This window comes from Colossoma macropomum, unplaced genomic scaffold, assembly GCF_904425465.1.
Source record: "Colossoma macropomum unplaced genomic scaffold, Colossoma_macropomum, whole genome shotgun sequence".
In the NCBI taxonomy this organism is placed as follows: Eukaryota; Metazoa; Chordata; class Actinopteri; order Characiformes; family Serrasalmidae; genus Colossoma; species Colossoma macropomum.
The window spans coordinates 22,567,512-22,591,004 of record NW_023494784.1 but is presented as its reverse complement, the minus strand read 5'-3'; the positions used below and the strand labels follow the sequence as shown (position 1 = coordinate 22,591,004).

The 23,493-nt window shown below is 40.1% G+C and overlaps 1 protein-coding gene across 1 annotated transcript in view; it reads left to right on the top strand.

Annotated features, from left to right (window-relative positions):
- Nucleotides 1-3,178: 3,178 nt before the first annotated feature.
- The window catches only part of nck2a (NCK adaptor protein 2a), a 59,964-nt gene continuing 39,649 nt past the window's right edge, over nt 3,179-23,493 (top strand). Inside the window, exon 1 of the mRNA XM_036596928.1 lies at nt 3,179-3,397. The gene's annotated coding sequence lies outside the window, so the exon portion shown is untranslated. The remainder of the gene's footprint in view (nt 3,398-23,493) is intronic.

Sequence of the window (23,493 nt, the reverse complement as noted above, 5' to 3'; positions counted from 1 at the left end):
CCATACTTAGGAAAGAAGTGAATATATCCACTGAATATATAAACCTAGAGTCTAGGAAGAGGATGGATGTTTTAACAAAATAACGACTCCAGATACAGCCAAAATAACTCAAGACTAGAGAAGGTGATGGCCTTTGCCGGTGCATGACTTGAAACCCATTGAAAAATAGGGATAATTTTGAAACTGTGAGGCCATCAGAGGGACATTGTGAGCTTGGGAAACTGAAGATGCTTTGCCAAGAGGAAAGGGCCAAAATTAAACCATAATGCTGGAAAAAGCTGATTACCTCTTACTGTAGAAGTCTCAAAGCTATAATTGCCAACAACAGCTTTGCAACAAGTGCCAGTGGTAAGGGGTTTCAGCAACTGCCCATTGGCTCCTATTATAAATGTGTTCTGAGTCAGCAGTTTTTCTGTTCCTTTACTAAGTACAGGGAAATGTGTGAAAATTGTCTATGGTAAGTGACCATGATACAGCAAATGGGGATTAGTTTGAAAAATGCTGGAGTATTCCTCTAAAGAAAGAGGAAGAGACAGAGAAAAAGTGGAGCTTGTTGACATCAATGAGGTTACCTTTGGCAGGCTGTAAATGCTATTACTTGTCACTCTGCTCTCATTGCTCTTGCAGCTCAGTTGGAGCAGTGCAGCTTGTCCTTCAGGTGATATTGAGTGAGTGTGATCTAGCAAGCACGCTGATTTAAGTCGATACGCTCCGCTCCCACCCCTCTGTGCCTATCAGCCCCTGTGCAGTCCAAATCAATTTGGCTCACAGTGGAAATGTGATGAGCAATCCCTTGTACATCTATAAGCAAAATGTATTTTCATGTCGTTCCAATTTAAGCTGTTCAAGTGCTTAAATGAGGAGCACAATGAATTTAATAAAAGTAATAGATATGGGATACTGCATGGGACTAAAAGATTCTATCTGTCTATTCTATATTGGCTGGGAAAACAGCAGATGTTGCTTCTTATTCTGATAGCTTTTCATCTGATCAGCCGTCAGTGAGTAGCGCAGCACACAAAAATACTAGGATACCTCCAAACACATAGTATTACTCATGATAACAAATAAGCGTAACTGTCTTCTGTTTCACAGTACAGGACCTTTATCAGCAGCCAGTTTCATTCTTAGACACACCCCAGAGAAAACAGGAAACTGGAGTTTTTTCACCCCCAAACATGGCCTACCTCGCTAGCACTTAGCTCAGTCCATATATTTGTAAACTGATTTGCAATGCTGTTAGTCACTTTTACAGTGATTTATAGCACTCTTATTCCAAAAATGTATGCATTATTGGTTAGTTTGAAATTAGCTTTGGAAAGAAAAATATAGTCAAAAGAAACTATTCAGTGGTGTAACCTAATTCATGATGTTTAATTCAATTCTATAGGTAAGGTGAACATTTCTGAGTTTAGTATGTCATCCCTACAACAGCAGGAGTGAAATGTGTTTGTGTTTTTTAAATTTCATTAAGCCCATTAATAAATCAAAACATACAGATAAAACCTGGTTTTCCTGGTCTGGCAATCAAAAACTGACAAAATAACACCACATCAGCCTGATTCTGAGTTTATAGTGACGGCAGTAAATGGTTTTGGTGTCTTAGCAGAGGTGTAGCTTGAACTTTCAGAATGGGGTGGCCAAGTAAGACCCAGAGATTTTATTGGGGTGGCACACTACTAGAAATTAAAAATATGTAAATAAAATAGTATTAGCTACTGTATTAAAATGACAAAGTGATGCACTTGTTTTCCTGAGTACAGGAAAACAAGTGCATTTAACTTCCCTGAGTTAAATCTAACCATGATTTCCACATGAATAAAATATTACATCAACAAAATTATTGCCAAAGTAAATTGAAAGACAAAACCAATGCAATGCATTTTAATCATTCATAAGGAAATCCTGTATTTGTGTCAAGTAAATGTGCCACTTTTTTTCAGTGCACAATGTTAACTTTAAGATAAACGTTCCATGTCAGCAGGCCCTCACGAAATGTGAATTTAATGATTAGAAAGCTAACCAGGCAGCATGTATAAGTAAGAGAGAATAGGCTGGCCTAGCTTTAGCACAAACTTGTTCCACAGATGGAATTTAGACAACACCAACATGCATTCACCTGTAGAGTGTAAATAGTTAGTAAACACAGAGCAGCACTGCTGAAGGGACCCAGCACATATTCACTCACCTGTTTGCTGAGTAAATTAGCCTATCACAGCAAGACACACTAATTAGGCTCTTATAAGTGACTGGTAGCTAACCAGATGGCAGGTTTTTATTGTAATGTGTATGGCTGACTGTCTCACTTTTCATAGCTGGGATGGCCAGAGGGCCATACTTCATGCTACAGTGGCAGTGGCCACCAATGGCCACCCCTTGGCTATGCCTCTATGTATTAGTGGATGCTTCCAGAAGGGCCAGAGCACTGGCTGCTGCACTTCAGAATATCTTCCCAAATGCAAAAAGTGAAACAGAAGCCTTGCACATCATAGGCTTCAGTCATAGGCATGCGTTAGTTTGATATGCATTTAGGACAGATTCGCAAATTAACAAAGTGCACAAACAACACAATATGATGTTTAGCCCACACATGCACCATTTGAGGTACCTAACAACTGCTAAAAGTTGATGCCAGGAATTGTGATAAAACGTAAACACACATAAGCGTTGCTGAAGGAACGTCTCGTTTGATCCCGTACCAGCTGTCTGCTTGGCTGTCCGGCTGGCAGAATGGCTTAGAGCAGCAGGGAGCGCCTAGCATGCCCTCCGTTGCTGTTGCTATTTTTTCCTCCCACCTGTATTCCTACAAGCCCCGCCCACTACGCTGAGATTGGCTAGTAGCGCACAATCCCCGTTCGGCCGATTGCGTGTGAATATAAACTACTAGCCAATTCTAGCAAAGGACGCTGGACAAACCAGCCAATCCCAGCATAGGGGGCGGGGCTCGTCGGAATACGGGTGGAAAAGTAAACAGAACGCCTCTCGCTGTACCCTGGCACTGGTGACGTCACTGGCTGAGAGAGAGAGAGAGAGAGAGAGAGAGAGAGAGAGAGAGAGAGTGTGTGTGGCGGAGAGAGAGAGAGAGAGAGAGAGAGAGAGAGTGTGTGTGGCGGAGAGAGAGAGAGAGAGAGAGAGAGAGAGAGAGTGAGTGAGTGAGTGAGTGTGTGTGGCGGAGAGAGAGAGAGAGAGAGAGAGAGAGAGAGAGAGAGAGAGAGAGAGAGGGAGCTGGGGCTGGATTGGAGCTGCCTGGGCCCGCAGACAAAACCAGAGGAAACCTGACAGAAAACGGATTTATATTCCCCACGCGTTCTTCCCGACGAGTTCAGCCTGCGAACGTGGTTGTTTCTGAGAGCGCTTCTTGTGCGTCTGAGGCCGAGCTGTCAGCAGTAACTCAAAGGTAAGAAAGAGGTGAAATATCAAACTGTGGTGAGGCTCGCTGAAGTTGTCTGCTCGTGCTCTCAGAGCGAGCCGTGCGTGGCAAACATGTTGTTTAGCGTTATTAGTGTAGTGTGCTCGGTCAAGTGAATGAAAGTACGTTACTATTTCGAAAACAAAGCGCCTGGAAACGGCTTCTAACGACAAAAACACTTTTAGTCTTCGCTGCTCTGTTGGTTTCACGATGGTCCGCCGGTGTCTTTTGCTGTTGGCTTTCGAGTGTTTTCGTTTTGTACTGAACTAGCCTAACGTCCCTACAGTAGACTGCGTTACACAGATAAAATATCGGCTTTTTCTTTTGGGGTCATGAACGGAAACATTCTGAAACACTAGAGACAGTTTTCAGTTTTTGTGTTAATACGAATGTGTACCTATCGATGCTTCACTACCTTAGGAATAGAAACTGTAGCAGACTGAATGTCCTGTAGTCTTTTGTCAGACACTGTTCACTCATTTCACTGAAGCAGGTATGTCAGTCTCTGGACTGAGCTGGCTAGCGCTTTTCCAGCACTACAGAGTGGTCCTCATTCTTCTGTGGATCATTTAGACAGTGTCGAGAAATGAACATTTCTGGTTTGGTTTCCAGTAGACCATTACAGGGATTTAGTCTAGAGAAGTTTAGGCTGCACTTTAGCCAGGTGTTCCTCTGAAAGTAGTCGAAACTTCAGTCTCCTGGCAGGGCAGTGTAAAATACTGTGAACCCAGTTTTCACTTCAAACCTTAAAGGGCCCATATCTTAGTTTTTGCGTTGTTTTTGTCTTTGAGTTCTGCTTTAGACATTTGTGAGGAAACAGTCATGTTTCGTTTTTTATGCCCATTTCTAACCTTTTTTACATCTTAAACAGACTGTTTGTTACTGTGCCTTTAAAACTGATATCTGTATATGTTCTCTGTACTGATTGGCTGACTGCCCTGCAGTTCAGACTGAAACACTTTTTATGACGTCAGCATGGATGGGCAGAGCTAAACTGCTGTGGCTGTAAGTGAATGTTGATTTTATGTATGATAAAATGGTTTATGTTTATCACCAAAACAAGTAAATTATGTTCAGATTACGATTATGTTCACAGCTTACTTTCCGTGTGTTTTGTGTGGACTGTGGAGAGGATGGAGCATTTTAACACTTGCGTACATTGTTTACATTGTTTATGCGCTACATCAGATTCTTTTGGTTCAGAAAAGTCTGTTTTTACCTATATGGGCCCTTTAACAGTCTGACTTTTGTCCTAAAATGTGCAGTCTTTCTCCAACCACTGTTTTCATCCTGGACTGTAGGGGTGGGCCATATGTCAAAAATATATCACTTCAAGACATTTTCTCAGTACATGATATGCATCTTGATATTTAGTTTTTCACACAAACTGCACCAAATCCAATTAAACAGCGCTAATGGGAGATGCACAGTGATATCAGAATCCTATCCGTACCAGCAGATAGCCTAATCACTTGAATAGATTAATAGAATCAGTCAGATGTTTGAATTTGGCTGATATTTCAAACTGATATGTAAAGGTATATTTATTGAACTCTTACTGCATTTGTAGCCCTGAAGAAATAAATATGGAATTTCTCTGTGGAAAGATTGGATATCAGCATCAGCCCACAATTCCCATATCAGTGCATCTTACTAATTATAGTAATAGTAATATGTGGTGAAACATGCAGTTGGTAAGTGTTCTTTAAGTACTGCTGATATTAATTGCTTTGTTCTGTGAATGTGTCAGCACATGTTGGGCTGCTCTCTCTTGTTCTTGAATTTTCTTTCTCTCTTCCTACTTTTCCTGTATACACTCTGTATACACTCTCTTGCATTATGGTAATTAAATTTTACACCAGTCAGGATTTCACCTGCTTAGCTTATGTGCTGTTAGTGAATCAAATAGTGGACCACTTTGAAGACAATAATCCTATTTGTCATAGTTTTCTTAGCAAACATCCTTGGAGAATTAGTAGAACTAACCTGCTTATTTAAAGTACGTGCAAGTGTCCGTGCAAAAATCCTCTCTCCATATCTGAAAAGCTGTACTGTTTTGTGAATGAAAAGTGATGCCTTGTTGAACTTGCAATTTGACACTATCACGTCAATCTGCAGGAGGCTGTTTAAAAGTGCCCACTTGTTACAAATGTTTGTTGCATTTACTTTAACATTTATTGCTTCTTATAGAAACTGAGGAGCATGATTAACAGCCCTAGTACTCCAATACATACACTGAAGAGATACTCATACTTCCATTGAAAGGCAACAGACGTGACACAGAATGCTGGCTGCTGTTGCATAAGCTAATGTTGCTGTTCAGCGTGCCAATCAAAAGAAATCTGTTTGTGCAGTAATCAGACATTTCCTGACTGAGTGTTTCATTCTTTCATGTAATTGTTTGCTCCTCTTCTGACTTACCCTGGTCTGGTTTTTATTGTCTCAGTTGAGCAGGTGTGGTTTTTCTGCATAGTCATTGTTCAGCCACACCCATGACTGACATTTCTCAGATTCAAGTTCGCTCACTTTTATAGTAGGATTGCTGTAGAACATCAGCTGTGTAGAATTTGAGGAATGTGAGTGATGTTCCTGTTTTTTTCACTGAGTGTTGTAAAACAAAACATGTACAACATACTTTGAATATCTGATAGTTTTAGAATCTGCTAGAAGCCACTGCACAATGTTGGCCAGTGTACTATTCAACAGAAAAATGATGTACATCACTAAACCTTTCTTCTTTAAACTAAGATTATTACTCAGACTTTACATGAGTGGTCACCAGACGCTCATTCAGATAAATTTTTCTGACTAGTTTAGTTCCAGCCTCTGTCGAACATGCCACACCTCCTCTTGCCTAACACTGATCCAACCAATCAAGTTAATCAGCTTGATCACATGAAGCTTTCCAGGACCAGAGTTGGTGACCACTGCTTTTGATGGAGACAGTGTTATGAAAAGGTTTTAATGAGGGCCTTACTAATAGAATAGGACAGTTTTATGGCTGACGCCATTTTTTAGGGGGCTGAAAATTCTGATGACCTTTAATATCTGCTGATAGAATTCTATATTCGTATTTTAGATGTTATTTTTATACACGACTAGTGTTTGTTAAATACTGCTCACACTTATTAAACTTAAGTGAACAACAGAAACTCACAGTCTCATATATTGTAGGCATGCATGACACTTTGCGCTTTTGGTTTCTGTTTAACCTCTTTCTTCATAATTTTTTGTGTGTTTGTGTTTTGTTATTAACATGCTAAATGTTGGGTTTGGATGCATTGTATGTTTTGTATTACTTACCATAATAGTGTTTCGTGTTCAAATTCATCAGCCTATATTGCTGTCTTATAATGTCATACTGTGAGTTGCTAATGTGGGTTACCCGATAATATCGGTCAGGCTCTGCTTTGTTTTTTAGATAGTTTTCTTGTTCAGTGAATCACAGACTTAATCCTATGTGCGTATATACATGCATTTAAGTGTAAAGGTAGCAAATGCTGTTGTGGAAACACGTTCCATTGACAACTTTTTTCCAGTAACCTGGAGTGAAAATGAAACCGAAGACTGCATATGCCGAAAGTGAAACCTTACTCCACTTGTGACACTTGGAGCCCATTTACATATTGTATTAACATTTGGTTCATGTCCAGATCATATGTGAATATACTGTACTCAGATTCTATTCACGCTTTTCAGTAAAATTCATCCCCAGTGTGACTAGATGAGATCCGATTGTGCTTTTCCCGCTCAAAAAGTATGTCAACACATACGTCATTTTCATACAAGTGGACAAGCTTGGCTTGGACGCTTTGATCAGCTTGGAGTGCGTGAAGACACTTGGCCTTGGGCTAACTTCTGCCGTGCATGTGCTCCATCTTTCATTACATTGTTTATTCTCACACCTAGTATTAAATGTGGTCAGGATCTGTCACTGACCACCTCCATATGTGATTTGAGTGATCTGGTCGTAATTAGCTCTCAGTGCATCCTAGGGGTGTTTACACTTGGCTTTTCATGCAGTCTAGTGAAATCTGAATGTGATTCCTTCACAAAAACATGTTAATGAAAGGTGTAAACAAAACCTTAGAAGAGGTTGATATGTTTAAATCTGGGCTCTACAGTGGTTAGAAATTGTTCAGGCCAAATGAAATTCAGTACAAAGTGTGAAAAATGCTTCCTTTCCTTTTCTCACTGAGCTAACTTCTGCTGTAATCATTGGGAAACTATGTGGTACACTTTGCTTTATGCAGGGTTTAAATGGAATATTAAACCAGCTACTTAAACACTTAATTTGTGTCATGGAGCATATGATTATAAGCAAAGTAGTCAATACTCCAATTAGGTCATGCATGTAAAAGGGGTGAGTGTTGTGATGCTGGGTGCCAGGATCACCTCATTGACCTAAGAATGCCTCCCAGCAAGGGAATGGTCCTAAATCCTTCATGTTTCAGACTCTTGTTACTGATCTTATTTGTAATCCTGCTGTTATTTGGGTTGGAGTAGTGGAATTCGTGTCTACTTCAGCCTTTCAGTACCAGTCGCTAAGATTCAAACAAAGAGCTGCTCAGTGTTCTTAGAGGCCTTGTGTGTGTTTCCAGAGGGGATTGCACCCCAGCCAGTCCCTTCAACTGTGTCTGCATTGTTTAGGCCAACTTCAACCCCTCTCATGATATTCATGACACCCAGGGGGTTAATGTAAATCTGCGGACATGGTCTTCATTTCTGACCTTACCTGAATTAACTCTGTACAGTGACGGTAACATATGAACTCAGGCTTCAAGTCCTATTTTCTTTCACAACAGTTATGTCTCAGCACCAGCTTCTTACATTGGTGGTCATTTTTGTGGTCATGGAGGACTCTAGAAAGTGGATAATATTATGGTGAGGTTGAGATTGGCCGTTAATGCCAAGAAATGCTCTACCTAGGTTAAAAAAATGTTGAATTAGCGTGCTGTTTCAGACATGATTTGTATAAAATTATAGTGTGTGTCCACTGGAAAGTGCGTCTAGCCTTGAATTCTGCAAGGCAAGTGTTTTGTGTGTCTCCCAGCTAGCTTACTCAAATCTCCCCATGACTGTCTCCCTCAGAACGCAGACCTAAATATACTTCAATGTCTCTATAAAAGGGTGTAATTACAGTGTTTATGGACTTGGTGATGTCTTTCAAGAACACAGCCTAGCCTCAGATAGTTTGTGGTTCAGGCATTTTTGTATGTGTATTGATTTATCACAAGTTAAGGGTGTTGATTTTACATTACTGGTTGGATAACTGCTAAAAAGTAGTGTTGGTCTTAGAGTTTGTAAATGCGCATAGTATGCAAATCCTGTGTAAAAATCTGTATTAAACCACAGACTTTAGGTCATGGTTGACCATAACAGATTATATGAAAGAGAATCAACTAAATGCCAAACTAAATGCCTCTCATTTGTAGTTTCAGATAGGGTGGGGGGGGGTCACAGTGGGTTAAAGCAGCCTGTATTTGAAACGTCACTGCAAAACAAATTTTGTGGCTTGAAGCGGGAAATTGCTTCTTTGTGACCTGCCTGCCCGCGGTAAATTTTAATCTTTCCCAAAATAACAGCCTTCATAAAAGAGAAGAGGCCCAGATTGCTGGCCCAGGGGATGGACAGCCCTGTCTAATAGATCACGCACATGATGGCGGTCAGAGGTCAGGGTATTGTTATTTTTACCATAATCATTTGCAGTCTTGAGCAGCCATTAGCCATGAAGCTGACTCAGTGATACGAGCTATGTAGAGCTGAACGAAAAGGATTTACCATCAGCACTGCCTGTCTTGATCTTGTGTGTGTGTGTGAAATAAGTGTCCCTCTGCTTTTGAATTTCTGCGTGTGTAACTGGAAATGGATGCCTGTTAAAGCTATCAGGGATCTTTATTCCCAGTGCTTTGCTGTTCTTCCCAATCAGCAGAAACGTTTCTTGACTGTTTTAATAATTCTGAGGGCTTTCAGAGCCACATGTGCTAAGATGGGCCATTTGAATGTGATGAATTTATCCGAGAAACCTTCTCGCAGGTTTTGTTTACAGGCAGTGAGTGCACCAGTACACCCAGTTGCCACGTTTATGATACTGTTTACACCTGGTCATCTTGAGTATCAGAATTCTTTCTGGAAAGAGATTAAATGCATCGGTCTCTCCAAGCCACATTCAACAACCAAAACCCCTCCCAATTCTGTGACTGCACCTCCCTCTGCTGTTTTGCATATGGGGATAAATACCCACCGTACTGCACCACTGAACAGAGGCCTCACTGCTCCTTTAGTTCGGCGCTTAATGCAAGATTCTTTATTGAGTTTGTTTCAGTGGCGTTCAGCTATGGCAGCATATTCTATGGCAGCGTATTCTGGCCTTTATTCAAATTTAAATCCAGATTTGAAAATCCAAATGCATATTTGAAAATGCTCATTTAATTGCATATTTACAATTGCATTTTCAACGTGAGTGTGCATTGTTAGGGACAAAATTGAAATTCATATGCAAAATGTGTATTTGCATTTAATTTCTGTGTATAATGGCTGGAAATGTTAATATGGAAAAGAAAAGTGCTTTTGACATTTTATTTTCATTGTCTTAATGTTCTCACTCTGACATATTAAAAAATGAATAACAATTCCTGAATTACAGTTGCATCCTTATTGTTGTGCTTCAGCTCTGCCAAAATAAAAATTCAATTGCAGTCCTGTTTGCAGTTCCATCAATTTCACGATTTGAGGTGGAACAGGAAAGGTCGAACAAGAAAGCTGGCAATAAAGCTGACTGCAACTTTGTCTACCATAGTGTGTTTATAGGGAGCTCCATACGTAAAACTGTAGGTAGGATATTTTCAGGCTGAGGCTTGCAGGACTGTTGGAGGACCTAGATGATCAATGATGGATATTCTTATCAAGTAGGTGCAGTGCCACTGCGAATTAGCACAGTGTTTCCCAACCCTGCTCCTGAAGGAACTTAACAATAAGATGATTTTGGAAAAGCAGGCCGCTTAGCTTATGAAAAGCCCCTGACTATTTGTAAAGGTGTGTTAAAAGCGGTGAAAGCACTAAAATGTGCAGGGCAGTGTTTCTCCAACAGTCCTGTGAGTCTCTAGTCACAGTGTCATTAACGTTGTTGTTTGTACAGCCACGAGCTCTCCTAGTTGGTCAACAGTCACTTCCACACAAAACAACAGCTTGTTAACAACCGTTGACAATTTTTAATGGGTGTGTTAAAGGAAAGGAAAGCACTAAATTTGCAAGGCAATGTTAATCCCAGCAGACCTGCAAGCCTCTTCCTGAAGCCAGTCACCATGTAACTAACATTGGTGCTTGTGCAGACTCTCTTAGCGAGTCATGAATCACTTCCACACAAAAATCAGTTTGAACAGTTCAGCCTCGTTAGCAGGTGTTAAAATGTCTCTAGCAGCAGTTGCTATTGCATGATCCGTATTGTTAACAAGCATGTAAACTTAAGACAAATCATTTCTTCTTAAAACACATCCCATACTTAAAAGTACATAGTGACAATACATTATGTTTTAAAACGTGAAAAAAGTGAAAACGGCTGTCTTGTAAGCAGTTTTTGAGGCAGCAACCGTCTTTTGAATAGAACAGGAAGAATGAGGAACAACACAGGGAATTAGTTGTTGTATATGAGCTGATTTGCATATTACGCACCATATAACAATTGGATTTCAACTGGAGACACATTTGATTGCCAAGTGTAAATGCATGTAGTGAAATCCAGATACAAATCGCACAAATTGGCTAGATTTAAACTGAGTCTATGTGTAAATATTACTGCTCAGTGTTGGTTGCTAAACAAACTGAATAAACTATGGGGATCATTCACATCCTTATCCAAACCACAGTTTGAATATACAGACTCTGATATACAGCACCCTGGAGTAGATTTTTTAGTTTAGTTTTATTTATAATATAAAAACAACCTTTTTGGCTGATTAATGTATTGTTTGTTTGTTAATAGAATTTATATATTGCTAGAGTTGAACTGAGTCCTCGTAGTTATATGTTTGGTTGCGTTAGCAGTCAGCGGCACGAAAGACAAATATTGACAGTTTCTTTTTCATTAACGATGCATATTTCACACATTAGAAAATGTGTTAGAGTGATATTCTCTTTTACCCTGTAGCAGACTTGGTGCTGCAGCGCTTTGGGAAAAAAACACAGGCTGAGATTGTTTTGCTACACATGGGAACCTCTCTGCTCATTTGTCACTATTACTGGTTGATTAAAGGAATTTTTGGAAAAGTTGCCTTGTGAGCGATTACTCAGGGGATTGGACTGGGAATTTGTCCCTTAGCTGAACCTCTTCTTTTCACATTTTCCTTTTAGTGTAGACTGTCTTAAACTCCTGAGGTAACATAAAGCATCTCTGTCTCTCTTGGCTGCCACCCACTTCATACTGCCAGCCCAGTTTCTTTCTTGCTGTTATCAGAATAATCCAGCCTCCACTGCTCTGTCATTCTGTCTCTCCCAGTAATCTCTCATAACCTTCCAGGCCTACCTCTCACTTTAACCACCTCGTGCTAAATCTCCATCATGGTTCTTCTTTACACCTGGTCATTTCTAGTGATAGATATATAAAAGATTTTAATTACATACACTTAGTAGTCAAATGCATCTCTCATTGGCAGGATTGAAATCCAACTGGTGTGTCACACATAGTATACAAATCAGCTCATAGCATAACAACCATTTGCCTCCGTTGTTCTTTATTTCTTCTTTTTTTTTTTTTGTAAGCAAAAGATGGTTGTCCAAAATCACGTGGTGTTGTTGATGTCATTTCAGTTTGTTTTTTCACATAAACCATCCATGTTATCCAGTATTAACCTCTTATTAGTCATCCGTCTAGGACTACTGGTAGGGGTTTTAGTTGTCAAAAGATGGATGTGTAGGCTACACTTGTATAACATCTGGCTAAAATGATTCAAATCACCTCCAGAAGTGTGTTTAGCAATCTAATTTATATAAATTTTAAATGCATCTTGAGTGGATTTATACCTGATATTCAGTATTTTTCGTGTGTATATCTTCTATACTGATGCTAAAACAAACATTTATAAAATTTAGAAATTGAGAATATGTTCACTTGGATTAGCACTACAGAGTAATATAACATTTAATGTATATGAGGTTACAAATGCAGTAAAATGAATGAAATGCACACAATTTAGTGCATTTACTCAGCGCCATCTAAATCTTCTGCTCTTTCAGAGCATGAAGAATAAACACATCATCAGTATCAGTTTGAAATATTGGCCAGATCTTAACATCTGTCCAGTGCCAACATATTTTTTAAAGTAAATATCAGCAGATACCAATAAGATTCTGATATCATTGTGCATCCCTTATAGGGGTGGGTAATATGGCAAAATATTGCATCATGACACTTAATGACATTTTAAACACTTAGTGCCACATTTTAAAACATCAATCATAAACTCTAGGTACAATTGTTTTTATTCAACATTTCACATATTAGGCTAAATCCAATTAAACAGGATTAATTGTGCCCTTTTTTAAAGAAACATGCAGCTGGTCAGTAATGCTTAAGTACTGACAACATCCACAATATGCACAGAAAAGCATATTGTTTATCACAATAACAAAATTCATCAAAATAATGATAAAATATCACCATATTGCCTACCAGTAATCCCTACATTCTGGCAGTCTGGATCTGCGTATTCTTATACTAGCAGTCCTCAGGTTTGGGAACCTTTAACCATTTTTTTAGCTCCTCATACACCTGAACTTGATAATCAGGGCCTGCTGAATTGTGGCTGAAGTGTTGGAAACTGGAACAGAGTAAATATATATGGACTAGCTCAGGGTCCCTGAAGACTGGATAGAGAAACCCTGCTTTATACCACCACTGGGCAGTGGGCCTAATCTTCTTTAGGAAAGAAGAGCTGCCATTTCTCTCTCTTTGTCCCTCTCTCTCTTTCTCTCTTACATACACACACACAACACATAACACATACATTAAGACTGTGAGGTGAGAGGAGCTCTCACAGTAAAGAAGACACAAGAGAAGCTTGGAGATGGTCCTCAGTCACAACAGCTAAAGTTGCACTCCATTTACTGTACAGAGCAGGGGGGTCATTAATTCATTCTGTAGCCATAAACACCCTCAGAAGGGCTCGTTATAGGGCAGTTAAGGGTCGATCACAGCCTTTCACCCTCTTAACTGCATGGCTGGTTTTGAATTTCCTTTCTGAAATGGCCAGTCTGAACTAGACGAGACGGGAAGGGGTGAAATTTAACACTAGCCTGAAGAGCTCCGCAACAGGGCTGCCTTGCTGGTCCATCTCCCCTGCTGATTAAACACCACACATAAGCAGGATTCATAAACACATGGACACTTTCCTTCCTTGATCTGTTCTGCAAGATTTCACATGTGAGATCAGCACACCACAGTAACATGATAAGCCTGTATTGAAGTCTGGAATTAGCAGTATATTAGGGAGACATCAAGAGAAAGATTAAGTATCTGTTTGGTGGAGATGGGTGGCCAGAGGAGAGAGAGAGACACACAGCAATGTTCCACAACTTAACTGGTTACAGCCAGCCTCAAAGGTAAAGGTCATGACCACCGATTTGTGCTGTCGGCCCAGATAGAAAGTGAAGAGGAGATTGAGTTAGAGGGAGTTTGAGATAAAAGGAGAGAAAAATTGAGCAAAGGGAGGAGTGGAGGATGGGACGAGAGGGACTGATGCAGAAACACACACACTTGGAATAGAGTGGCAATGGAGAAGTAATTGGAGGAGAGCAGAGAGAAAAAGAGGGAGAAGAGGTGGAAACATGGAGCTTTCAGACTCCGTTGTGCCGGAAGGCTAATAGTGTGCTATTTTGTTTATCACAGAGTTTATTTGCTGTACTGTTAGCAGCTCTCATTATTTTGATTAGCAGACTTTGCCCTTGTTTTCTGCTCTCTTGAGCCAAGTTATGACTAAGAAGAAGAGAGCAGTATAAAATGAGCTGTTTAATTTTGCATGCAGTTGCTGAGACCCAGATAATGGAGGTTTAGCAAGTAGAGATGCACAATCAGAATAAGCCAAGATCAGAATCAGATTTTTTTCCCCAAACAGGCGATCAGACGATTTGATATTTTGATTTTGGTCAATCTGTGTGGAAATTTTGTGACGTAAATGATGTGAGCCGGGTTAGGGTGCCCCACACTATATTTGAATGCTCTTTTTAAACGTATGCGAAAATGTTGTAGCATAGAAGTCTAGTAGTGGGCGTACTGCCAAAAATCTTTATAACGTTATAATTAAGACTCTGATAGTTTTGGTGTATGTGTTCAATTTTTTAAATTACATTTTTCAAATAGAGCCATTTTTGTAGGTCAACTGTACTTATTTTTCTGGCATGTCCTTTTACTTTTAACGACTGCTTTAAATCTACAGTATTTTTATTGCGCAAAATAATAAAAACAGAACTGAACAAAATATAGATGAACGTGTTGCATGTGCTGCAACAGCACAGTGCTAAATGTTGTTTCATGTCTGAATTTCTCAAGTAATTTATTCCATACACTAGAAGTGCGGCTGGCATTCTGTTGTCCATCCTAGGTTAATGGCTAGACCAGCCATTTCTTTCATATTGCTCTTTTATGTCTGCTGCCTTGAAAACAAACTGGACCTCAGACTCCAATTGACTACACAGAGGGGAGGGAATGGTGGGACTGTTGCATTTCATTTTTGCTTGAAACACAACTGAAACATCTCTGACGTAAGCATGCTTTGCACTGTGTGCATGTTGCGTTATCTGCACTTTTTGTGGCTTTCTGGACAGAAGGTTATGACAAAATTCATACCTTAGAAAGAATTTCAACTAGCATACCGGATGAACCAGTGTACCACCCACTGCTACATTAGTCATTGTGCGAAATGGCTAGTTCCCTCTTTCGATGTAGCACTTTATTTGGTTCATGTTATTTAAATTGGCAATACTTTTTTTGTTTAAGAATCTAAAATGCCAGTTTGGCTTGTTAAAGAACAAGTAGTACTTTTGCTAGTAGTAGGCTAATAGTGTTTCATGTGTTCACTTAAACCACACAGCATGAGCTACTAAAATTGACCAAAAAAACTCATCACCATTGGCCAATTTTGGCTGTAAAGAAATCAGAATCAATCATAAAAAAAAAACAAGATCACTGCATCCCTTTTAGCAAGATCTGTTTTTTCCCCTTAGGACTAAGTGCACTAAAAAAGGTATATACAAATTACATTCTGATATCCTGCAGTTTGTCCTCAGTAGTTTCTTGCTTTTCTGAGTTCAGGAACAGAACTCAGATGCACTTGAGGAAGTGAAGGTAGCAATTAACCGTGTTTGCACAGTGGGATTGGAACATGATGTAATCTACCTGACTGCAGCCTTCTTTCTCTTTACAATGACCTTTGAACATGGGCGAGGTTATGATTACAAGATTGCTGTTGCCATGCAACAGTATCTAAGGAAACCTATGTATTACACCCTTTTAGCAGTTCTTCAAGGAGACAACACCACTGAAGCTCCTCCTCATCTTTTCACAGACTAGAAGAAGCATCGCTGCCATCTTTTGTCACATTCCCCCTCTTCAGAGGCCTTCTCTCCACACCTCATCTTCTTTCCGTCTGCTCTAGTCTCATATCTTTACATGCTGTTGTCTCTATATACTGTTTTCTCTGCTGAGATGGTCCCAGACAGGTCCATGCTGTGATCAGGTGAGATTCACATTATGATCTGTGAAGTCACTAACGGTGGAGTCAGCCTTTGCAGACCTTACTGTAATGATCCAGGCCTAGCTTTAGAGCTTCAGTTTGCTGACTAAACTTTGATGACTCAGAGATGGGCAGCAGCATGCTTAAGTACCACCAATTATCGGAAAGAAGTTGACTGTCAGCAACCTGCTAATGAGTATGTACTCGCTTTCACTTGCCATTCATACATGCCACAGTGTTGAGGCGAATGTTGCACTCATCACAGAACCATAAGTGCTGAGTGCCACCTCCTTTCAGCACTTTACTCTTTAATGTAATTTACCATTATTACATAGTATTACTGAATGTACATCAGCCTTATCTAAACTTTTATTCATAATCAATAAGCCTCGTTAACACTTTTATTGTTAATCAGTGACAAGTAATGACAGTTATTAAACGGTATCTAAATCCTTCGTCCTTTACTTGTTGGTGATATGGCAAAAATATGACAGTGATACTTGAAGCAACAATATGTATCATGATATGTAATTTTTGCTGAGGTTTATGTAGAACAGACTAAACATGTTTAAAAACAGCCATGAATTACCAAACAGTATAATATTTGTTTTTTTTAATCCAGGAAGAAAAAAAGCAGTTTATGCAGTTGCTATACATTTTTTTTTATGATGCATGCAGTACACTGATGTTTTGTCACTGTATTATGACAAAATTTATTATGAGACAACATTATGGCCCAGCCCACGTACAAGTAGTCAAACATGCCATAACTTCAATTTATTTCGAACCAGTTTGATTGTTTTTAGGTTTAGGCTTTTTTAGTTAATTGAATGCATTCTTTCGCTGCAAACCTAGCTGTGTGCAATGATAAAGTAATGATTGTTGGAGATTTTAATATCCATTTTGAGAAGGCAGATGACCCACTAAAAAAGGCATTTACTTCAATCCTAGACTCTGTTGGTATTACCCAAAATGTAACAGGGCCTACACACTACTGTAGTCACACTTTAGACTTAGTTCTGACACTTGGACTTAACATAGACAGGCTTAATATCCTACCGCAAACCTCAGTAATCTCCAACCATTAGCTAATTTCCTATGAGCTACGTCTTAGCCATAATATATGTACGTCCCCTCGCTATTCTACAAAGCGCGCAATAAAACCATTTACCGCCCTACAATTTGTAGAAAACCTCCCAGAACTAACAACCCTAGTCTCCACTCCATCAGACCCAATGGAGCTAGATGTATTAACCGACTATTTAGAAAATACCTTTCGATCTACTTTAGAAAATGTGGCACCACTTAAAATCAAAAGGATAAGACAGAAAAAGCTCGCCCCGTGATACAATGATAAAACCCGTACCTTAAAACAAACAGTACGGTAACTAGAGCGGAAATGGCGATCAACCAAGCTGGAAGTGTTCCACTTTGCCTGGAAGGACAGCCTTATAGAGTATAGAAATGCTCTCACTAAAGCTCGCTCAGCATATCTGGCCTCGCTGATCGAGAATAATAAATATAATCCTAGAGTACTGTTTAGTGTGATTTCCAGAATTACAAAAAATCAGGCAGGTACTGAACCACAAATTCCGGTGACTCTCACCAGTGAAGTTTTTATGGACTTCTTTAATGTCTAATATTTTCAAATTTATTAACAAATTCAACCCACAGTATTAAATCCAACTTGGCTGTCATCTGACGTGGCTGATATAAAACATAACATAGTTGCAGAAGAAAGGCTTGAAACTTTCTACCCACTCCCACAGCCAGAATTCGAGATTACCTCCTCTGCAAATTGCACAACCTGCACACTTGATGCAATTCACTCAAAATTACTCAAAGAAGTACTACCAGTTATCATTAATCCTCTTTTAACTATAGTAAACTTGTCCCTTAGCCTGGGCCATGTACCCAAAGCTTTTAAACTAGCAGTTATTAAACCTCTGATCAAGAAACCAAACCTTGATGCTAACGTATTGTCTAATTACAGGCCTATTTCTAACCTACCATTTATATCTAAGATCTTAGAAAAAGCTGTAGCCCAACAAATTTGTTCATATCTACATAAGAACCACATATATGAAAAATTCCAATCTGGATTCAGGCCACATCACAGCACTGAGACAGCTCTATTTAAGATAACAAATGATCTTCTCCTTGCCTCTGATCAAGGCTACATATCCCTGTTGGTGCTACTTGACCTCAGCACAGCTTTCGATACGATAGACCACAATATTCTCCTAGAGAGGTCAGACATGGTTGGAATCACAGGGACAGCCCTATCATGGTTCAAATGTTACTTAACGGAACGTTATCAGTTTGTAAAGGTAAATGACTTATCTTCCAATTATTCACAAGTAAGATCTGGAATTCCGCAAGGCTCTATTTTAGGACCATTATTATTTACATTATACATGTTACCGTTAGGCACAGTCATAAGTAACCATGGCATTAACTTTCACTGTTACGCAGACGATACGCAATTGTACATATCAGCCAAGCCTGATGACAAATACAGGCTAAAGAAAATAGAGGACTGTGTAAAAGATGTGAAAGGTTGGATGTTGCGTAACTTCCTCCTTCTAAACAGTAACAAAACAGAGGTTCTCCTTCTGGGTCCAAAAGTGGCAAGAAATAAATTATCAGATTTAATTTTAAATCTCGCTGACTTTCCAGTTATACCTGGTTCAGCAGCAAAAAATCTTGGTGTCATAATTGATCCAGATTTATCATTCGATCAACACATAGGCAGTATCACTAGGACAGCTTTTTTACATCTTCGCAATATCGCCAGAATAAGAAATGCCTTATCGCTGCACGATGCAGGAACACTAGTACATGCCTTTATTACTTCAAGGCTAGACTATTGTAACGCACTACTGTCAGGATGCACCAGCAGGAATTTAAGTAAACTTCAACTAGTTCAAAATGCTGCAGCCAGGGTTCTCACTAAAACTAGAAAATTTGATCATATCAGTCCAGTTCTATCATCACTTCATTGGCTGCCTGTTAAATTCCGTATTGATTACAAAATTCTTTTATTGACGTATAAAGCCCTACATGGGCTCGCTCCTGAGTACCTGCAAGACCTTATTTCCCATTACGAGCCACCACGATTACTCAGATCACAGAGTGCTGGCTTTTTAACAGTTCCCAGAATTCAGAAGGTTTCATCTGGCGGAAGAGCCTTTTCTTATAAAGCCCCCAAACTCTGGAATGATCTTCCAGAAAATGTTTGGGACTCAGACTCAGTCGCAATCTTCAAATCTAGGCTGAAAAATCACTTGTTTAGTTTAGCCTTTGGTAGTTAATGTTTCCCCTTAGATAAAGGCAGCAGATCCAGGGGTCCATGGACGCAGGGAATTATAGTAAACTGAGACGCTGGTGCTGTTGTCCTGCCGCTCGCACGCGGTCACTCAGGTTTGTGGACGGTGGAGCGGAGGGATGCCAGATTGTTTCAGGGTGCTCCCGTATCTGTGTGTCCTTTTGGTTCTCTCCTTTTGGTTAAGCTGTTATAGTCAGATCTGCCGGAGTCATTAGCCACACTCTGGAAATGTTTTACATATTATTATACATACACCCATACAGAACAAAACTCCATCTCCCTACCTTTTTCCGAGTAAACGACTGCCCACCTGTCCGACCGGACACTGATGGATTATTGTCTGTCGAGCTCTCCTGCTACCCGCTTCAGACCAGTTGCCCACGCCCCAGTCACCGCCACTTGCCCAGCTACCGCCACCTGCCTTGGACTAGCTGCCCACCCTACACTGAAGTTTTCATGGACTCCTAACTATTACTACTACTACTACTATTAATATTAGTAGTATAATAATTTTGTAGGTAGTTTGACCAGAGGAGGATGGGCCCCCCCTTGTGAGCCTTGGTTCCTCCCAAGGTTTCTTCCTCAGCTCTGAGGGAGTTTTTCCTTGTCTCTGTCGCCACTGGCTTGCTCACCTGGAGGATTTACATTTCATGTTAAAACTTTGTCCTAAATGGGTTTCTGTGAAGCTACTTTGTGACATCAGTTGTAAAAAGCGCTATACAAATAAATTTGACTTGACTTGAATTTGACTTTGCTTTAGTTTGAGGAAGGGCCAATCAGAGGGCATTGAGCAATAGCTGGAATGTTACATGGTAGTTCTCCCTCACCATGTATTGTGCCCTGTTTTTGTTAAAGTTAGTTTTTTTTTGTACTTTTCACATATGTTTAACCCTTGTGTTGTGTTCATGTTTTTGTTACTCAGTAGTTCTGGTGTACCCACTGCATTATTGTTTTTTTTTTAAATAATAACCATAACAATTTATGTAAAAATACCAGATGTTTAAAATATCACAAGTGGACAGCGTAGGGTTCTCCTTTTGCAGCTGTAGCCAGTCAGCAGCCTGTCCATGTTGTCCACCCTCACACACACATACAAACACATACACACACAGACACACACACACACAAACTAATAGCAGGCCATGTAGCAGTAGAACAGAGTGGAGGGACACAGCACCTCCACACTTTTATTCCCAGTGGGTTCACCTCAACACCACGTGTAATATAAATGTGTAGGGGGTGAACAGTGTGAAGTCATTAAAATGTGTTATTTCATATGTTCTTCACAGAAAATGAGCAAAGGCCAAGGAATCTGCGGTTGAAATAATAATAAATCGTCTCTTTTTATATTTTGGTAAACACTGAAAATGGGTCCCACAGGCCTAAACACCATATAAGGGTTCAGGATGAACAATGAAATGGATTCATATTGGTATCTGCAGATAATCATCATCGGACAGATGTTCAGTATCTGATGATGTATTTATTGTGCTCCAGAAGGCCAGATCATTTGGGCAAAGCATGTCTACTATGTAAAAAATGTCTGCAAGTAATAATAAATAATAAATATGATATTTCTTTGTAATAGTCATCCAGATGGATTTAGTCCCTGTTTGTACATTTTGTAAACATTTGCCAAGTTTGTCATCCATATTTTTACTGTCTGTGTGTTACCTGGGCTTACACTAGGAAACCTTCACATTGTGCATTACTCATTGCAGCATTCAAGTATTTTGGTAGTGCCTCAGTGGTCATTTTGTGTTCATTGGGGGGTGTGTGGGTTGGACTTGCTGCTTATTGTTGTTGGCCCACCCCTTTGTGTTTCATGTGGTAGAGGCCTCTGGCTATATTGTGAAGTGTAACCCCTTGAGTGTTCTGTGTGGTATGGCCCTCTGGCCTTGTCTCTGTTGTGTGTGCTGCAGCATGAATTGCATGTCTGCTGAAGAGGCAACACAGCTCTTGTTTATTTAATAGTCTCTCTCTCTGTCTCTCTGACTGTGTACAAGTGTGTCTGTCATCACTGTAAGAGTGAGACAGAGAGAGAGAGAGAGAGAGAGAGAGAGGTGTGCTTTAATGTTGTTTACGAATTTCTAAAACAGGCACAGTATAGAATATAATAGCCTATGTTTCACTGACTGATGGAGTGGTGAAGTATATGCCAGTGTATTGATTGTCAAAGCTGTGAAAGAAGACATAATCACCTGAAACAGGAATTGCAGGACGAAGGCCAGACACGTAATGTAGGGATCAATCACTGTGAACCTCAGTGCATTAGGACTGACCGCTATAAGTGAGGGTAGAAATGCTGAGAGCTGAGCGAGATTGAATTTTCTAAGCCTGTCTGTGTGAGTGACCTGACCTGAACTTGCAGGCCTGACACCAGAGACTTGGATTACAGCCAGTTCTCTTTTCATACTGAGCAGAGCCAAAGTTTGGCATTCAAAACCACGTGCTCGCACACACATAATATTATATGTTTCTTTTTTGCGCTACTGTATTGTTGATGGCTTAATCAGGCTGTCCCACAAGCACACACCTACAAAATCTCCTGCAGTGTTTTTGCTGCACTGTGATTTATGTGCTGCCCTTTGTCGTGACACTTCACTTGTTTCTGTGTGTTTGTGCTGGCAGTTAGACCCGACCGAGTTAAAAGCCATTACTGAAAACTTACAGGACAAGTTGGTTGCCATTTTCCTCTCTGTTTCTACAGCTCTTGTGTTCTTGCTCTCTCTCTCTATACCACATTCAGAGGCTCATCCAGCTCTGACTGCTGCTGAAAACCATCCGTACCACTGTTTACACAGGAAGTGATGTGTTCCCTGACCTCGCTATTTCCTATACAAGCATGTGTTTGTCCATTTGGTCAAGTGTCACATTCCAGGACTAGATCTGGCAATGAACGCACATACAGTCCTCTGCTTTCACTCCCTTCACCTTTCCTGCTGTCCCTTTCCATTTCTTTTCCACTTCTACTCTTTGTGTAATCTTGTTTTGTCTTCCAGAACTTGAGTTCTTTCGGGACTCGTCCAGACACACTTGGATATTTCAAAGAGCGCATTTCTTTTTTTCTCTGTTTTAAAAAACAAAATCCTTGCATTGACCAATAGCTTTTTCCAAAATTTGAGAACATAAGAATTTAAAAAGGGTCACCTAAGCAGACCGGCCCACTACTAACCGTGATGTCTGCGTTCAGGAAGATACATGGAAAACAAAATAAATACAAATAAATAAACAAATATAATATGTATAAATGTATGTATGTATGTATGTATGCATGTATGTATGTATGTATGCATGTATGTATGTGTGTGTGTGTGTAATTATGAGAATGTAAATTAACCAGTATGGAATATCAAATTTGGGACTGAAATATTGAATACTGCCTACGGTTGTGTGTGTTGTGAGCAAAGTCTAAACCTGACTCTTGTAGGATCTAGAGTAAGGCCTAATTGGAGGACACATTAATTGCTTGGCCCAGGGCTCAGTCAAGTGGATCGGTAATTACTGAGTTGGGTGCCTGACTAAAGCACTTGCTCTTTCCCCCCCGTAGTGCTCAATGCAGTCATGAGGATTGTCACATATTGAGCACTTTTGCATTGCTGGTTTATTAGGCAATGGGAAAGGAGAGCTAGGACAGCTGCTTAGCATAGCCCCCAACTGAGAGAGACATGGTGAGGGGGGAGTTGCAAGGAACAAATGCACACCCATCCCTCCTTCAGCAGAGCTGCTTGGGCCAGGTCTGTCTTGCTACCCTCATTTTCAGTGTTATTGTTCATGCCATCCCAGTTATATTTAAGAAATGAACAGGAACATACAGCCGAGGAGCAGCGGAGAGACTTATTTATTCATTGTGGAAGTGTGAGTGCTTTGTTAATGTTCCATTCTGATAAATCCCATATTTACTCCTCTTCTTGCCAACTCTCACTGTGCTGGCACATGGCTTAACAATGACATCATCTGCAGGAAGATAAAGATGGAAAATGAGACAGAGAGCTCAGGCCAGAAAAGCAGAGGGTTGGAACTCAGCATTC